This window comes from Megascapheus bottae, chromosome 2 (assembly GCF_031878675.1).
Source record: "Megascapheus bottae isolate mThoBot1 chromosome 2, mThoBot2.hap1, whole genome shotgun sequence".
Taxonomy (NCBI): domain Eukaryota; kingdom Metazoa; phylum Chordata; class Mammalia; order Rodentia; family Geomyidae; genus Megascapheus; species Megascapheus bottae.
In genome coordinates this window covers 41,440,742-41,459,173 of record NC_143510.1, presented here as the reverse complement: position 1 = coordinate 41,459,173, position 18,432 = coordinate 41,440,742, and the positions used below count along the sequence as shown (strand labels likewise).

Below are 18,432 nucleotides of genomic sequence, written 5' to 3'. Positions count from 1 at the left end.
ACAGGCTACACTCAACAGCATCATTTTTTTTGTCGGTTGTAGGGCTTGACCTGGGTGCTGTCCTGGAGACCTCCAGCTCAAGACTAGCACCACTTCAGGTTTCTGGTGGTTAATTGGAGATGAGAGTCTCACAGAGTTCTGTTTCCTGGGCTGGTTTTGAATCTTGATCCTCAAATTGCAGCCTCCTGAATAGGTAAGATTATATGTATGAGTTACCAGCACTCAGCTTCCATCACTTCTTTTCTGGTCATAAAAAGTTACAAAGCCAACCCAGATAAGGAGAGAGATTAGACTGCACTTCCTGGTGGAAAGAGAGATGAACTTACTCAGAGGAGAATAATTATGGCAATCACTGAAATATAACTTCAGTCTATTCAGGCAAAATTTGTTATGACTCTTTCCCACTGGAGGCAAGGAGGGTTTCATCATGGGAAACTTGAACACTAACTTTCATGTGCCACTAGTTTTGTGTAATGAACCACATAGCTACACCAGCACTGTCCAAACCAGAAATTTTGCCACAACCAAAATGTTTTTGTTTTGTTTTGTTTTTTGTGCCTGTCTTGCAGCTTAAGCTCAGGTCCTGGGTGCTGTCCCTGAGCTTTTCTGCACAGACTTAGTACTCTACCTCTTGAGCCACACAGCTTTGTTTCCTTCTCTGTGTGTGGTTAATTGGAAATGAGTCATTCAGCCGTTTTCTGTCCCATTTAGCTTCAAACCATGATCCTCACATCTCACCCTCCCAGGTAGCTTGTACTAATAGTGTAATTCAGTAACAAGTTACCTTATTTTAATTTTTTTCCTTTTCCTTTTCTTTTTTTGTTGGTTGTAAAGCTTGGATTCGGGCCTGGGTGCTGTGCTCTACTACTTTGAGTCACAGCTTTGTTTCCGGAGTTTGAATCAGAGCTAAGAGTCTCAGGAGGACTACTGCCTGGGTTGGTTTTGAACAGCAGTCCTCAGATCTCAGCCTCCTGAACAATTAGGATTATAGGAGTAAGTGACTTTCTCAAGGCTAGAGCTCCACATGAGCCTCAGCACCACTTCGGCTTTTTTCTATGGATGTGGTACCGAGGAATCCAATTCGGGTATTCGTGCATGCTAGGCAAGCACTCTACCACTAGGCCAAACTCCCGGCCCCCTCCTAGCAATTTTTAATTTTCTAAATATCTAAAGCAGTCTGTGAATGGAAATGAAAAGAAATGAATTTGAATATTTTATTCAATGAACAACATGCCACAATATCAGTTATCACACATATTGACAGTCCACAAGTGAAAAATTGAGATGCTTGATATTCTCACTACTGTGTTTTGTATTACATTCCTGAATATCTTTGGTGTTTGTTTTTAAATTAGAGCATATCTACATAGATTTTACTAATAATTTTTCCAAATGGGAAAAATTAACCTTTTCTTCTTTCCAGTTTTCACTGGGTTTTTATTGCCTCAGTGTACCAATTATTGTATATTAAAATACAAACAAAATTTGCTGTTAATGGCACAGAGCACAATTGTGAAAAATTCATGGAAACAATAAAATGTAACATTAAATCCTGAACTCACTTGTAAGAATGAGAGAATTGTGAATTCTCCATAAATTAGCATAAGGTTAGATCAGAAAATACAATAATGAGTTTACTAACATAGCAGTAAGTCAAAAAATATTTCTATAACTTGTGTTCTTGCTCCCTATCTTCTTCTAAGGAAATTAATCCTTTTAAAAACCCTAACCTGGACCTTTTTTCTATTAACCAATGGACTCTCACATATGCCTAGAGTTTGGAACTCCTCCCAGAAATCTCTTGGACCACAGTCATCCATTTTCTCCCATCACACCATTATAATTGAACTGTCATGTCCAAAAGTCTGTTTTGAAGAAGAGGGTACCAGTTCTTTACAAGTTGATTATCGCAAATGAATCATTTCTACCAGCCTTGTAGAAGAAGGGGAGGCAGGACTCTTGGCCCAAGACTGCGGGTTCTTGGTGGGGTTTGACAGCAGGCAGCAGCAGAACGGGAGGCTCTGCAGTGGGGCTCTCAAGGGGCCCAAGCGCGCGAGCCTCTCGAGGGCCAGGCTCCAAGTTTTCTTCAAGACACACGCCTTCCAACTCTTGCTGGTCCTTCCTGACTTCCATCTTCAGGGGCCCTGCGAGGTGTGAGGGGGTCTGGGCAGCAGGTGCCTGGGTGGCTGCCAGCATCACGTCCTGGCACTCTGTGCCCTCCCCTGCAAGGCACAGCAGCAGCTCCTGCAGCTCCTTCCTCTTCCTCCTCTTCTCCTGGGACAGTTGGCTGACACACTCGTCCTTCTCCTGACACAGCTTCTCCAGAACGTCCATCTGCTCTTTGTAGGAAACGATGGTCTCTTCCAGGGCGCTCACGTGCTGTGCCAGCTGGCTGCAGCGGTGCTGGAGGTCATCCACTGCACTCTGGCCATCCACCTGGGCGGCCAGGTCTTCGTGGAAGCAGATCTTCAGCTTCTTGGGCGCCTGCGCTTCCTGCTTCCTCTTCCCAAACAGGCCGTGTATCCAGCGCTTGGCGAAGGGGGCCTGGCCCTCCAGCTTTCTCTGCCACTGGGCTGCCAGCTGACTCAGGCATCCACAGCGGGCCTGCTGCTCGTGCAGCTGCCGGCTGAGCCTCGCCTTCTTGCACTCCGCAATGGACAGTGCTTCCTCGTAAAAATCACACATGCTTTGGGGGTTGTCCACATCCTCCGGGACAGACCCTTCAGAGGCAGTTGCCTCCTCATCCTTCTCTTCTGTGCCCAGGCCTCCTCCTTCCCTGGGAAAAGCCAGGGAGCTCAGCTGGGCCCGCAGCTGCGCATTCTCATGTCTGGTGGCTTCCAGGCACTGCAGAGTGCCCTGGAACTTCTCCCTCTCCATCTGGGCCAGCAACTTGCGCTGCACCTGCTCCTGCTGCAGCCGCTTCAGCAGGTGGGTCTGCCTCAGCAGGTGCTGCTGCAGGGCCTCCTTCTCTGAGCTCAGCTGCTGGCTGCAGGACACGGGCTCTTCACTCGTGGCTCTGAGTTCCTGCAGCTGCGCCAGGTACTGGTCGTGCAGCTCCTGCAGATGCTCAGTGGCTTGACTCTTGAACTCAGTCGTCTTTTTGCCCTCTAAGTTCTCCAGCTCGGCCAGCTTCTCCTGCAGGGTTGTCTTCTCCTGCTGCTCTGAGAGGAGCTGGCTGGCCAGCTCCTCCTTCTCAGCGCTCAGCCTCTGCAAGGCATCCTGCAGCTGGCCCAGCTGCTCCTTGAGCTGTCGGTTGAGCACCAGGGTGCATCTCATGGTCTCGTGCTCCTTTTCCATCGTCTCCAGGATCTTGCGCCGGTCCTCGGCGTTCTGATCCCACTCCTCGGCCCTCTTCTGCAGGATCCACAGCCGCTGCTGCTGCTCCAGCAGCTGGAGACCGAGGCTCTGGTTCTCCTCCACCTGCATGTGAAGCTGCTCCTGCACGTTCTTGAGCTCCTGCTGCCACTGCAGGGCCTGGGCCTGCAGCTGCTGCTCAGCCTCACATGGGCCTGCGGGGGGCGGCGGGGGCTGCAGCTCTGACAGCTGCTTTCTCAGCTCCACCAGCCTGCTCTCCAGCTCTCCAACCTGCCCCAGCCCCTGCTCCTTCTCTTCTCTCAGCTGGCTCACCTGCTCTGCCAGCTGCTGGACCTTCTCCTGCCCTGTGCACCTCTCCACCCTCAGGTCCTCGGCAAAGTTGTCTCTCTCCAACTGCAATGCTCTCACCACCTCTCTCATGTGGTTGACCTGACTTTCCAACCCTGCCCGCTCCTCTAGTGCCTGCTGGCCCTCCTGCATTTGGATCTTCATGGCGGCCTTCTGGGTCAGGAGCTCTTCCAGCCTCTCCTGTAGCTCTGTGTTCTCATCCTCCAGGTCTTCACAGCACCTGGCCTTTGCCTGGAGCTGCAGCTTCACACGGTTCAGGGCCTTCAGCAGCTCTATGTTGTTCTGCTCGGCCTCTGTCTGCTTGGTGGAGTCTGCAGACGAGGTCATCTCTAGCTCTGCCACGCGCTGCTCTGCAGCCTGCAGGCGGCGGGTGAGACTCTCCTGCTCTAGTGCTCTTTCACTGGCCACCTGCTGCATGTGGGCCAGGGCAGACTGCAAATCCCACTTCTCTGAACTCAGCACCTGTATGCACAGCTTGTGCTGCTCCAGCTCTACTCTCAGCGCTTCCTGCACACAGGCCATCTTCTGGTTCTCCTCCCTCTGTTGGTCCTGCAGGTCTTCCTTCTCGTGCTTCATTTGTTGGATGTCACTGCGCAGCTGCTGGATTTGTGTTCTGCTGGAGTCCAGGGCGAGCACCAGATGCTGGCAGCGCCTTTCTAGGTCCTCGATATTACTGGAACCTGTGACCCCCTTGCCCCTGGCAGCTGTGACAGTGCCCATTGGAGGGGGAGGCTCAGGGTGTGCGTGGTCTTGGGCCACCCCCTTGAGAACAGGACAGTCCCCAGCGGTGTTGGGCTTGGGGTTACCTCCCTCTCTAGTGTTCTTCTTGTTCTTGGATGCTGCAGGTCTATCAGGATGATTTCTCTGCTGGTATTCCTGCAGTATTTTCCTTCCTGCGGCTACCTTTTTTCTTCTTGTCTGCTCAGACATCCCAGCACTGGGACGGCGAAGGTGGGGGGGCCACATTCCCAGGCTCTACACTCCACTCACTTCTCACAATCAACAATAACTCTGTCTACCTCCAACTCTGTCTCCAACGTCACCTCGATTTGCTCTCTCACCACTCACCACCTCTACCTCCCTCGACCGCTCTAGTGGTGTGAGCCCATAGAGGGGATACCAGGGGTAATAGGCAGCATAGAACGGTGGGCGGGGCCTCAATGCTTGTATCCCATTGGTCAGAGATAAATGGGGGGTGTGGCAGACTCTTGTGACTCAGGCAGAATGGGTGGGGTCATCTGAGAGCTGCACTGGCAGCCCCTCCCCCATGGGGCTCTAGCCACTTTGGCTGGGGACCTGCTCTCCCTGGACAGGTGCACGGGTTTACAAGTCAACCTCCCTGGCCTCACTCACACAACTGGGGTCACTTGGAGAACTTATGTGGGTTTTGCCAGGCTCCTGGCCTTGACATTCCTGCGTTGCACATTGCCATTAACAGTCAACTCCGATGCCAGGGATTTGGAAATAGATGAGCAAGCTGCAAGGCACGGTGTACTTCCCAGTGCCTTTTGCTCCTCCGCAGCCCTGTTTCCATTCCTTGGCACAGTTTAGAAATCCCTCCAGTGGACCCGATTCTTTCTTCCAGCTTGTCCCATTTCCACAATCTGTTTCATAAATGTTTTTCCCAAGGACTCTTCTCCTGGCCGACTGTCTACCTTCTGACAGCATAATCCAGTCCTGGTCCTCTGCTTTCCAGCTGCTGCTGTTCCTCCTCTCCCCTGCTGCCCTGTCTACTCAGAGGCAAGACGGATCCAACCAGCCTTTCTCCTGAGGTTCTTCTCCGGACTGAGGCAGAACTGACCTGAAACTGTCAAGGCTTTCTGATACCCAGTGAGGATGGTAGTGTTCTTCTTTCCCACCCAATCCCAGCCATCTCAGCTCTCTTAAATATCTTTTCCCAGAAGACCTCACCACATTTGCAATGTTTAATAGCATCATATGGCTGTCCCTTGCCTGATATATTTTCAAGGCTAGATATTCCATTAGATTACCTTAATTCTAATGTAAAAAGGAAGTAGCAGAAGTGGCTGATACTAAGGTGCATATTTTTATTATACTTTTGATTGTAGGTGAGAAATTCCCGTCAACAAGCAGGAAGTACATTCCATATAGAAGAGTATAATCCCCGTTTCCTTTCACTGTGTAAGGGTCAGTGGTGGAGACTCTCCTGAGCATGTCAAATGTGGTGACATTTATTGGATTGGAGAACATTTGCAATGTGCTTTTACCTTGTTGTATTAGGTTTGCTTTTCCTTTTATCCAGTCCTCCACCTTCCTTGACATTCCATGAATGTCCATGAATCCATTCACTCTCCTCTCCTTACTGAGAAGCATATCCTCTTTACCTCTGGCTCACCAAGGCGTTTCTTCTCCAGCCTTTCTTCTTCTCCAGTCTTTGTTCTTTGATAAACTGGGAACTTCTTGTTATCAGCATGAGCTCTCTATGTTTTGCCCTACCCAGACTCTCACCAGAGGTAACCTCACTGGTGTAGTTTATGTTTACCTGTGAGACTCTATTCTCTTGACTGTCAGCTTCCTCAGCTCAGCTTATCCCTGCTTTAAGAAACTGTAGGTAGGAGGGTATCTTCACTTGGTTCTCAAAATGGACACCTGGAACCCAGTGCAGTGGCTTGATTGTTCTTAGTGGAGAATGCCAGACAAATACTAATGGACATGGAAATACTCCCTTTAGATCTGTGTTGCTTGGATTTCTCAACACAATTCTTCAATGTGAACCAAAAGAAGGAAAATTTCCTCCCTTAATGTCTTTACTCTGTTTGGTTCCAAGATAGTCTTACCTGACCTAACTCCAATGCATGTGCTTCCAGATCTCGGGAGTCCTGTTTCCTGAGGAAGTAGAGTGAGGTATCAGGGAAATGAGATTTAATCATGCTTCTGGTATTCTTGCGTGTGGTGATCACCAGGCTTATGTCTATATTCCTAGCTACTTGGAAAGCTGAAATCAGAATATTTTGGTTCAAGCATAACCTGTATATACTTGTGAGTTCTTGTCTTATGCCACATTTGGGTATGGTGGTACTATTATTGTTATAATAAAAATAATAATTAATTACACTATACTCTTATGGGACTGCTTCTTAAAGGATTGTTATTTTGGTCCTTCTTTTTATTTTTTTCAGTTCTGGGTTGAACTCAGGGCCTGAGCACTGTCCTTGGGCTTTCCTCAAGGCTGAGCTCTGCCACTTGAGGCACAGCACCACTTGCATTCTTTTCTATGTATGTGTTACCACGCTATTGAACCTGGGTCTTTGTGCATACTAGGCAAGCACTCTATCACCAGTCCAAATTTTTGGTTTATCTTAAGTTAGAAAATTTGTGAAAAACCATTTGAAGGAAAGAAACTTGGGCATGAGACTGTCATCCTCCCTAAGGTGGGAAACCTGAAATAGGAGGGTTATTTTTTTGTCACCCAACCCAGGAGAAAGTAAAACAAAATGCTCGTAATGTGGTTTAAATATTGATTGTTTGCTTAACAGGTACAATGACCTGAGTTTCAAATTCAATACAGTGGGGAAGAACTATAATTTCCTTAGGAGGTCATCTTAGGTATAGTTGTCCATAAGAACATATTAGTCTTAACTCCTCATGTTGCCACATCCTCATTAAGTGTTATGTATCTGTTTTGTGTTGAGAGGAGAATTCAGGCCTTTATAGTTAACTTATATGCTTTGGCATAGTGCTTTACTTCTCCTCTAAAGCAGTGTTTCATTTGCCTTTTGGGATATTTTTTTCTTTGTTAAATGACCTTCTTGCATTAGGATCATTTTGGAATGGTCATAAAAATTAAGGTTCTTAGTCTTACCTTTGGAGCTATGGAACTTAACCCAGGAATCATGATTCTGGAATCTGAATAGTATAGTAATTTTATGACATTTGAGCTGGCCATCATTTATTTCTGATCATTACTGCTCAGTTCCCTAAACTCCTGGAGAATTCTTTAGAGCTCTTGAGTTGTGGGACCCAGACATTATCTAGAAATTTCCATGTTGGCTGGGATTTACCCAAGTGTTTTTAGAGGCAAATACATGAGAAATCAAAGCTCTGCCCACTGCTCCTGATGGAAATGTTTAGATTTTTTTTTATTTAAGATTTTTTATTGTAATTAATAGAAGGGTTACATGATATTTGCCAGATAAAAGGCACATTAATTCACATACATTGATACCCTTTCACATGTCTTGGTCCCCATTTCCCTCACCCCCACTACCACCCGTCATCTTGTTTTCCCCCCTTCCCTATCCAATTTCTTTTTTTTTCTTTTTTTTTATTTTATTTTTTTTATTGTAATTAGTAAAAGGGTTACATGATATTTGCCAGATAGAAGGTGCATTAATTCACATACATTGATACCCTTTCACATGTCTTGGTACCCGTTTCCCTCCCCCCCACACCCCCCACCCGTCTTGGTTTTCCCCCCTTCCCTATCAAATTTCAAATATCCAAATACAAATAAATTCAATATATCAGATAACAAAGTGAGATACTATACCAATATGAGATAACCAAGGGACAGCAAAGGAGATGTTTAGATTTACAACAGAAATACTTTGTCCATTGCCTGACATGTCTCATGGGATCTGAAAAGGGTTTACCTGGCACCTTTTGTATAATTTGCCAATACAAGTCCCCAGGTTCTACCCTTGATTGAGAACCTTCTGGTTGGCTTGCTGAATCTCCACCTAGTGAATCAACCCAAAGAAGCCCCAGGAAGCCTGAAAGCAATAGGTATACATGGAGCTGTGTCTGCACAGAGTGGGGCCTGTGTTTGCATTGGGGCCAGTGACTCTCCTGGAAGAGATGGAATTCCCAGTCTGATGGCTCCTCTGTGTAAAGGGGTGACCTGGGCTCCTTACTTACCTCAGCCCCTGTCAAGAATTATTCTGCTTCTCTTTTTCATTCAGTGGCCCTTTTGTCATGTATCTAGGAGCATGAAGAAGTGGATATTTTCAAGGCAGTCACCTATTTTCCACATTTGCCTGAAGAACTGGAACCTGTACTGCTTCAGCCTGTCATAGTGACATATAAATTTTGTATTTACAATTTGATATTCCAAAGAAGAGGAGGTAGTGGCCCTGTGATGGGTTGGCAGTGCTTGAGGGTGCCATACTTGATGCTATTGAGCTGTTGGACAAATCCCCTTGAATTGTATCAAGAGTACCCAACTTGACTTACTCAGGATATTTTAATTTCTTCCCAAAGAGTAGACAGAATCTGCTGATTGACAGGTGAACATTTATGTGTTATTTACTTTATAGAGAGACTTTCCCCTAAACACCCATGTTTAACTGTTTGAAAGTCTTCAATTCAAGACACATCCACAAGTTCAGTTCTTAAAAGGCTCCTGCTCATTTTCTTCCCAGCCTAGTACTCAGTTAATTTGATCTATTTCCAGCCTGAGCCTGAATATACCTTAAGTTAAAGGGTGACTAGTGAGAATAACAGAAGCCTAAGAAAATAAACTTTAAATAAAGAGAAAAAGAAGAAGAATGAGCCAATATTTTGGACTATGATGTAAATTTTCTCCCTTTGAAATAGATTTTTTTAATATACAATCCACACATTTTTACAAATTATATGCCTTTTTTCTGTGATCTATGGACAAAATTTTCACAGTAAATAACGAAGTCTATTGATAATACAACTAACTAAATTATTGTGTTCATCAAATTTATAATGGGCTTCTGTTTGGAGTATAGAAGCATAATAAATGTGGCACTACTGAGAAAAACATTATGAATACATAAACAAGAAATATCACACTAGATACAGAAAAAAAGAGATGAAATACGGGAGTTAAAAAATTTAATATAGAAAAGAGCATTTGAGATTTATCTTGTTAGTATTATGATAAATAAAACTTAAATAATAATACATAATCATATTCTTGACCTTAGATAAAAGATCATCCTCCCTGAGAATGTTTTTCTATTCAGTTTAATCTATGGGCATAAAAAGATTGGGAATTTGAAATATATTCCTTTTTAAGAATGGTCTTATTAGTGTATATTATTTGTCCAAAGTCAGAAGTTTCATTGTGGCATTTTCATACATTCATATAATTTCTGTTGATCATATTTACTTTCATCTTTTATTTTCTTATAAATTTCTACATGAGTTATCTCATCTAATAAAGAAGCAAATAGCTATTGACAAAACAAATACAGAGAGGATTACCCTTTATTTGGACTAATGAGGTGCTTCCTCTTCTTGGAGATAGTATTAGATGCTCTTGTATACTAAGGTTTCATCAGAATATAATCTACACTGAATTAGGCTGTAGAGCAACACCTTTTGCCGGCACCTCCCCATTCTCCTAAAAGGGCATATGCCAGAGAGCAGCATTATAAGCAGTGACGGGCAGAGGAAGAGATCACAAGCACTGAGAAAAAGCATGTGTTATAATTAAATCTTCTTGTCTCATAGGTGATCTCAGCCCTGATGGCTGGACCTAGGGATAGCAGTTTCTTATCATGATTACAGTATGTCTTTAAGCCCTGATAGAGCTGGTGTTCTCATTCTGGATAGGACATGCTTTCAGTCTATTGCAAGTGTATTTGTAAAGGCATTGAGCCCTTCTTGAGAATATAAATTAACTAAAAGCAGGGGAATGAATCAGTGTCCCTACATTTCTTTTGCATTTGCCTGTGTTTTAAGACATTCTTAGCACTTTGTGAGCCATTCTCCATGACTTTACAAGCACCTCAGAGTCTAGGAAAGACAGAACTGATTTATAACATCTTTATGAGAAAGATTGAAATTAGCTGTCAGGAACAACAGAACCTTGTAGAACAGACTGCACACTCACAATTACATGTTGGGAACAGACTTCCATCTGGAGTAGAAGTAATCATCTCATGGAAACCAGACTTCTTTCAAGTGAATATAAAGAAAAAAGAGAACCAAAGCTGAGGTAACAATCAATCAGGAATGGGTGCCAGTGTCTCTCTCCTATAATTCTACCTACTTAGGAGACTAACTCTGAGGACTGTGATTCAAAGCCAGCCCAGATCAGTCTATCTTAAATTAATCACAAGAAGCCAGAAGTAGAAATGTGGCTTATGTGGTACAGCACTGACCTTGAGCAAATAAGCTAAAGGACAAGTACCCAAGCTCTAAGTTCAGGCCCTAGTACAGGCCCACAACAACAAAAAGAAATTACAGAAGTGTCTCTCTAAATAATAAATACTTATTTCACATGTAATCCATTAATAAAAATAAGTATTCTTAGTAGCTTCTGTGCTTAAAATGTAGGTACCTTATATATATCCTTGAGAAATGAAATTTGGAAAGTAAAACTTACTCTAAAACTTTTTAGTTTGAATTAGTCCTAAACAAAGAAGATTCACTGACATTTTTTCTAGTGTCTCTATAAATAATCAGTCTTCTGATATGCAGTTTGGCTGGCGATGTGGTCTTGGAGCACTTTGTGCAGTTGCAAATATTAGTTATTCTTCCATGTAGGTTTTCTATTAAAAGTAGTAAATGGGACTTTTGGTTTATAAATCAGATTCTCAAGAGCTCAGTTACTGAGGATCTATTTTCTACAGTCTGATCCTCTGTTGGTTAAGTTACTTAACCTCTTAGTTTCAGAGCCCCATCAATGAACACGCATATTTATAAAATAAATATATATAATTAATGTGTGTGTGTGTGTGTGTGTGTGTGTGTGTGTGGTATAGCCTCATGGAAAATAGTTCTGTGAAAATATAAAAGATAGCAATAAACAACAAAGCAATATATATATATATATACATATATATATATATTCTGGAATGCAAGAGTTTATATAGTAAACAATACTTGAGAAAGTAAAAGTACAGAGAATCTTATTGTAAAAGGACACAGTGATGGATTTGAAAGTGTCAGTGCCTACCTGTTTTGTGCCTGTAAGGTTGTTGGGAAGATTAAAAGACATAATCTGTTTCAAATTCCTGGCACATCTAAGGTTTCATCACATATAAGTTCCCTTCTAAGGCAGAATAAGTAGATGAGACAACAGGGAAATTTAAAATAATAAACATGAAAAGTGCTAAACTTAGAAATTAAAGCAGAATTTGGAAATAAAACCTGAAAATCAGAGCCATAACTTCTTTCTTTTTTGAGAGATTATTTCCTTTTTATTTTTTATTGTAATATATAGAGGAGTTACAGTTATATTCCCCAGATAGTAGATGTATTACTTCTCACATTTTGATACCCCTTCTCATTTTTTTGTCCCCATTTCCTTCCCCCTACCCCCAGAACCATAACCTCTCTTATTAAGAATATCTTCAGATAAAGAGGCAGGAAGATTATTTTTTAAATATTTGTTTTATTTTTGCCAGTACTAGGGCTTGAATTCAGGGCCTGGGCACTGTCCTTTGACACTTTTTTTGCTCAAGGCTAGTGCTCTGCCACTTGTGCCACAGCATTACTTTTGGCCTTTTCTGTGTCTGTGGTATTGAGGAATCAAACCCGGGGCTTCGTGCATGCTAGGCAAAGACTGTACTTCCCACCCAGGAAAATTTTTTTTTCATTTATTTTTATTGTAATTAATAGAAGGGTTACATTATATTCACCAGATAGAAGGTGCATTACTTCACATACATTGATACCCTTTCTCATGTCATGGTCCCCATTTCCTTCCACCCTCACTGGCCCCTCATCTTGTTTTCCTCCCTTCCCAAATAACCAAATATGCATTTATACAATATATCAGATAACCAGGTGAAATACTGCAACAATATGGGATAACCAAGGGACAACAAAAGAGATGAGAGATAACATAGTACATTAAGGACAACAATCACTCATTATATGGCTTTTGTTTCTATATCCTGGAGGTCCTTTTATTTAGTGTCATTCTATATGGTCTTATGTATCTAGGTTTTGTTGTATTGTAAATCTCTGCTAGGAGAGCCCAAGATTTCTAGTGATTATGACAAATGAGGGAAACCACTGAGCCTATGTTCCTTTGAGTCTGCTTACTTCACTTAATATGATTTTTCCTAAGTCTTTCCATTCAGGAAAATTATTTTTAACTAGATCTACTGGGTGCTGGTATCTCATACTTATAATCCTAGCTATCTAGGAGGCTGAAATCTGAAAATTGTGGGTCAAATCCAGCTTGGTTAGGGAAGTCTGTGAGACTCTTATTTCCACTTAACCAGCAAAGAGCCAGAAGTGAAGCTGTGGCTCAAGCAGTAGCATTGGGTGCTAAAGGAGAGCACCCAGATTCTTCACTCAAGCTCCAGTACTGGCACACCTTTATCCCCCCCACCCCCCACCCCCCCCCACAAAAGGGACTGTCTGCATCTGCTTTCTCCATTGAAATGGGCGGGGCGGGGGGGGGGTGGAAAATCTCAAGGAATGAATGGAAACAGAATGAGCAGCCTTGTCTGGCACAAGACACTTTAAGTTTACTGATGCTTTGATTATGCCTCACCCACCAGGAACTATTATCTAAAGATAAGGATTTGCTAGAGAACCTGGGACCACATATTCCCCTAGCTCAAAAAGGACAAAACTATATAACAGGAGATGCCCTTGAGTCTGAACTCCCATTTCCTGTGTTGAAAGCAGACCATATTTCTTTTCTGTTTCTTTTCCTCCCTGCTTTACCTTGGTACACTAACACAAAATCAATGCTAAAACTTTCACTTTGTGAGAGCCTTCTCATTATAATGTAACTATTCCATGTTAGAGAAAGACACACTTACTTTATCCCTAACTTCCAGGCCTATTCACCCAAGTTGTTACTGGAAAGTTTAGGGCAGCTAAACAAACTTTGTCTTCCTCTCTGTCAAGAGAACAATTCAAGTAAGATGCAAACATATGTAAGGGTGATAGAAAAGTTGATTAGAAGAGAGAGTAATAAAGAAAGACAGTGGGCAGGAAGCATGTCTGTGCCACAGAGAAGAGAGTGCCTCTGCATGTCTCTGCCATCTTGAACAATCTTCAGCTGTCTAACTGTGTCCTCTTCTGTCTTCCTCCTGACAGAGTTTGACCTTAGGTTAAATTGAGAATTGGATGGCTTTCTGATTGATGGGTCTCTTTTGTGTTTTGTGTGAGACTGAGATGCCAAAGATTTATTGTCTTACTTTCTCATTCTTTTGTTCTTCTTTCTTCCATGCTCTTTTGTGGCCTCCTGTTCTGGTCTTATTGTCAGGCATGTTGGGTGTATCAACTTACCCTGTTGTCTGCAAGGTGCGTGTCTATGTAGCCCAAAATCTTCTATCAACCCTGTATCAGTGAGATTCTCTGAAATGCTTTTCATGAGTGGATCTCAAATGCCTGGTATTTTTAAGTAGAGACTTGGAAATTAAGAAAAGCCTTCATCTACCAGCCAATGATGCCATCACCTTTTCAAAGGTGGGTGGGGCACCTCTTTTTTTCCAGTCAGAAGCCATTTGGATATTTATAACATCATTTTCAGGCCATCCAAAATTATCTATGTATATGATAGCCTTAGGCAGCCACCTACCAGATGATTTCACCTGTGTAGTATGACCTTGGGCCTGATGTTCATTCACCGCCCATTACAAAGTTGGGAAGTTAGTACAGTAGAAAGACATACAATAAAGGACAAGTCTGCTCCTTACAGACTTATAGTGAGAAACTGCAGAATCTTTTAATAGCCAGAAAAATGAAGGGCTACTCTTGAAAAATCCAAGTTCTGAAAATTGTAGCTATTTGTTCATGTGTTTTTCATAAGCTTAGACCACATTATAAGCTTCCTCATAATAAGACACATTTTGGTTGTGTTTTATGCAATAAACTTATCCAGAACCTATTGTTTCTAATGATTAAGGGTTGCTAGGTGATGAGCAGCTGTGTAGATAGGAATGCAACATGAAGTTCCCCAGATGAATTCTCTAGGCATGAGCCTCCATTTGGAGTCTTCTTTACTCTCATGTCCATGTCCTAGTTTCCCACACTTTATACTATTACACTAAAATAAATCCTCCCCCAAAGTTCTACTTTGTTAGATTCTCTATCTCTGTCTCTCTCTGGCAAAGCTGTTAAAACAATACGGAGGGAGGTGCGGCAGAGATCCTGGATTTCAAGTTTTTGTGAATTGCACAGATATTAGAAAAGGATGTACCTGTTCCTTTCTTTCTTCACTAAAGTTTCCTGTTGGAAAATGGAAGGTATGTGCTTGTTACAGAACCCGGGAATTGTGGTAATGTCAGGACATGGAGCTTGATGGGAAGCTATGTTACCGCTGTGAGGACCAAGGAGGAGATGAGTTTACAGCAGATCAGTATGTGATGTTTCTGTTAATATTAGAGTGAGAAAGTAAGGAGCACATCCCTTGGGTGGGCATTAATCTGGACCCCTAAGGAAGATTTTTCTCATGTTCAGAGTTCACCAAGTGCAGCTCATATTTCTTCAGAAAACAGTGAAGATCTTACTTCTGGATGTTTTCACTAGTGTGCCACTTCATTGGCTTTTTAATACTGTTTGGTCTTCTGTTTTGTGCTGGTACTCAGGCTTGAACTCAGAGCCTGGGCACCATCCTTTAGCCTTTTGCTCAAGGCTGATACTCTAACACTTGAGCTACAGCTATATTCTGGCTTTCTGGTGGTTATTTGGAGGTAAGAGTCTCACTGACTTCTCAGCCCAGGCTGATTTTGAACCTTGGTCCTCAGATCTCTGCCTTCTGAGTATGTGGCATTACAGATATTAGCCACTGGCCCTGGCTGTAATGCTGTTTAAAGGATCCAAGTACATGGCCAAATGAACTCTTTGGAGTATCTAGCTATTATGATTCTATGAATTTTCTGAACAAGTACATTGAAGAAAGTGAATTTTTAAAAAGATTACTATCAGGAATGAATATAGCTCAATAGAGGCAGTATTACTTCTGTTCTAGTCCTAATATTTATCCTGCTCTGTCTAGCTTATCCTGTAAGAAACCTTTATAACTAGCACATTTCTTTAATTTGCAATTTTCCCATTATTTTTGACTTTTTCCAATTACCATTTCTTCCTGAAATTAATTGGCTGATAAATCTAGGCATTTCTTTTTAACTTATGTATGATATTATGAAATATATGTGATGATGATGAGTGTCTTCATTATTTCATTTTATTTATTTTTTTGGTTAGATATGATGCTTGAACTCATGGCCTGGGTACTATCTCTGAGCTTTTTTGCTCAAGACTAGCTAGCTAGCACTCTAGCGCTTCCAGTCACAATGCCGCTTCTGGTTACCCGGTGATTTATTGGAGGTAAGAGTTTCATCGACTTTTCTACCCAGGTGTGCTTGGAACCTGATCCTCAGACCTCAGCCCCCAGAGTAAATAGGATTACAGGCAGCATGAACCTCTGACACTACCTGGTGAGTGTCTTTCTTTATGCTAAGTGGGTGACTCCTGGGTAGGGATTCAAGCAGTAGCTTCAGGTCTTCTAAAGGCTACCTCTTCAAAACTGAGGAATTTCACATTACATCTGATCCCTTGGCTCCCTAGGCCAAGTAAAGAGACATGGAGAAGAACAGAGAAAAACGATTTATTACGTAACAGCATTGAGGTGAAAGCACTTAAATGTATAGTCAGCCATCTTCAGGGGGGAAAAGATGTTGGCTTCTGGTTGAAAAGGGAGAATTAGTGGCAGGAGTTAGAGGGGTATGCAGAATTAACCCAAGTCTTTGGTCATCAGCCAAGCCTCATTGACACGAACTGGATTTTGTCTCTGGAGAAGTGTAGAACTGTTATCACTTTCCCACTGGGCCACCATGCCTAGTGGGCGACTTGAAAGGGTAGTTCGTCTTCCACACAGGATACTTAGCAGTGAATCCTCTCTTTCCTAGAGCACAAGATGGTCTTTGTAAAGTGACTGCAGCAGAGGATAGCTCAGATTATAGTGCACAGATACAAAGTTGAGGGGTTTTAGTTAATTCACATGATCCCAGCAAAAGCATCTTTCAAATTGCCTCTGACACTTTCATCTTCATATCCTGACCTCTGGAGGTGAAAGGAGGAGTTGAGCATAGAGTCAGTCACGAATGGCCAATGGTTTACTCAACGCTGCCTTTTGGGAGATCCTAGATGGCTGTGTGGATGTTCTTGGAGAGTAGCGTATGGAAGCTCCTGGCCCTTCCAACAAAACTCGCCTCACACATTGAATTTCCAATCCGGCTGTTCATTTGTAATACCCTTTCTAATAAATGTGTAATCGTAAGTGAGGTATTTCCTCAAGTTTTGTGAGTTGCTCTAGCAAATCAGCCAAACTTGATAAATCATAGAAACCTAGCTACTATCCAAACAATACCATTTGCCAGCACTTTCTTCCTAATTTCTGTCATTCTTTTGTTCTCCTCAGATTATGGCATTGCTTTATTTTTCTCACTTCTTTCTGATACCTTCTGAACTCTTTCAATTTTGGCATAAGTAGATTTACTATCTCAGAGTCACTTTTCCTGTCATTTTAGTTTTCCTGATGCAAGCAGGAATCTGTTATTTGATAAAGGAATTTATAGGAGAAAAGTGAGTTAAAACAGATGTTAAAAGCAAAAAGAATAATGAATAAGCTTTCACTTAAATGATGTATAGACCATCTTGCCAAAGAATGTTGATAGAATATTATTTGGTTAGCACTCAGGAACAGGTCCTTGCCTGAACCACAAATCTTCACATTCATGCTTTCAATTGCATTCACAGTTTGTCATTGATACATTAGTATATGGCAGTTAGAGAGAGTTAGGTTTTTTTGTTTATGGGGTTTTTTTAAAATTATTTTTATTGTAATTAGTAAAAGGGTTACATGATATTTGCCAGATAGAAGGTGCATTAATTCACATACATTTATACCCTTTCACATGTCTTGGTACCCATTTCCCTCCCCCCCACACCCCCCACGCGTCTTGGTTTTCCCCCCTTCCCTATCAAATTTCAAATATCCAAATACAAATAAATTCAATATATCAGATAACAAAGTGAGATACTATACCAATATGAGATAACCAAGGGACAGCAAAGGAGATGAGAGACAACATAGTATATTAAGGACAACAATCATTCATTATATGGCTTTTTTTGCCAGTCCTGGGAACTGAACTCAGGGCCTGAGCACTGTCCTTGGGCTTTTCTCAAGGCTAATGCCCTACCACTTGAGCCACAGCACCACTTCCAGCTTTTCTATGTATGTATTACTGAGGAATTGAGCAGTCTTCGTGCATGCAAGGCAAGCATTCACCTCTAGGCTAAACTCCCAGCCCGTGCCTTAGATTTTTTAATCTCACAAACTTATAGAATATTTACGTTTGACAGATTTTTTTAGTCTAAGGTTTTTTAAATGTTATAATCTTAGTATAGGCACATGTCAATGCAGAGAAGTAGGGCAAAGCAGGTGATATTCTAATTTACTAGATTCATTCACTAATATTTAAGGAGATGAATGGATTTTTATCAGGATCAAAAGATGACATGATACAATCAGGATTCAAATTTAAGTTTTCTGTTTCCTAGTCTAGAGCTTTTTAATGTTTAAATGCCCATTGTTGATTTAAATGTCCATCTTGAGTTAAGGTAGACAATTATTTTGAGGTGGAGGAGGAAATTTTCAAAAATTTTTTTTGTGTGTGGGTAATGGGGCTTGAACTAGGCGTAGGTGCAGCCTCTTAGCTCTTCAGCTCATGATTACCACCCTGGCTTGGACCTTGTTCCTGAGCTCTTCAGCTCAAGGCTACCATCCTACCCTTGAGCCACCAAGCACTACTTCCATTTGCTAGAGGTTACTTGGAGATAAGAGTCTCAGGTCCATTT

At 42.3% G+C, this 18,432-nt stretch overlaps 1 long non-coding RNA gene and 1 pseudogene across 2 annotated transcripts in view; one reads left to right on the top strand and one right to left on the bottom strand.

Moving 5' to 3' along the window:
- The window catches only part of LOC150066707 (uncharacterized), a 507,115-nt gene that overhangs the window by 324,299 nt on the left and 164,384 nt on the right, over positions 1-18,432 (top strand). The window lies entirely within an intron of this gene.
- On the bottom strand, positions 1,241-4,629 carry LOC150066708 (golgin subfamily A member 2 pseudogene; annotated as a pseudogene).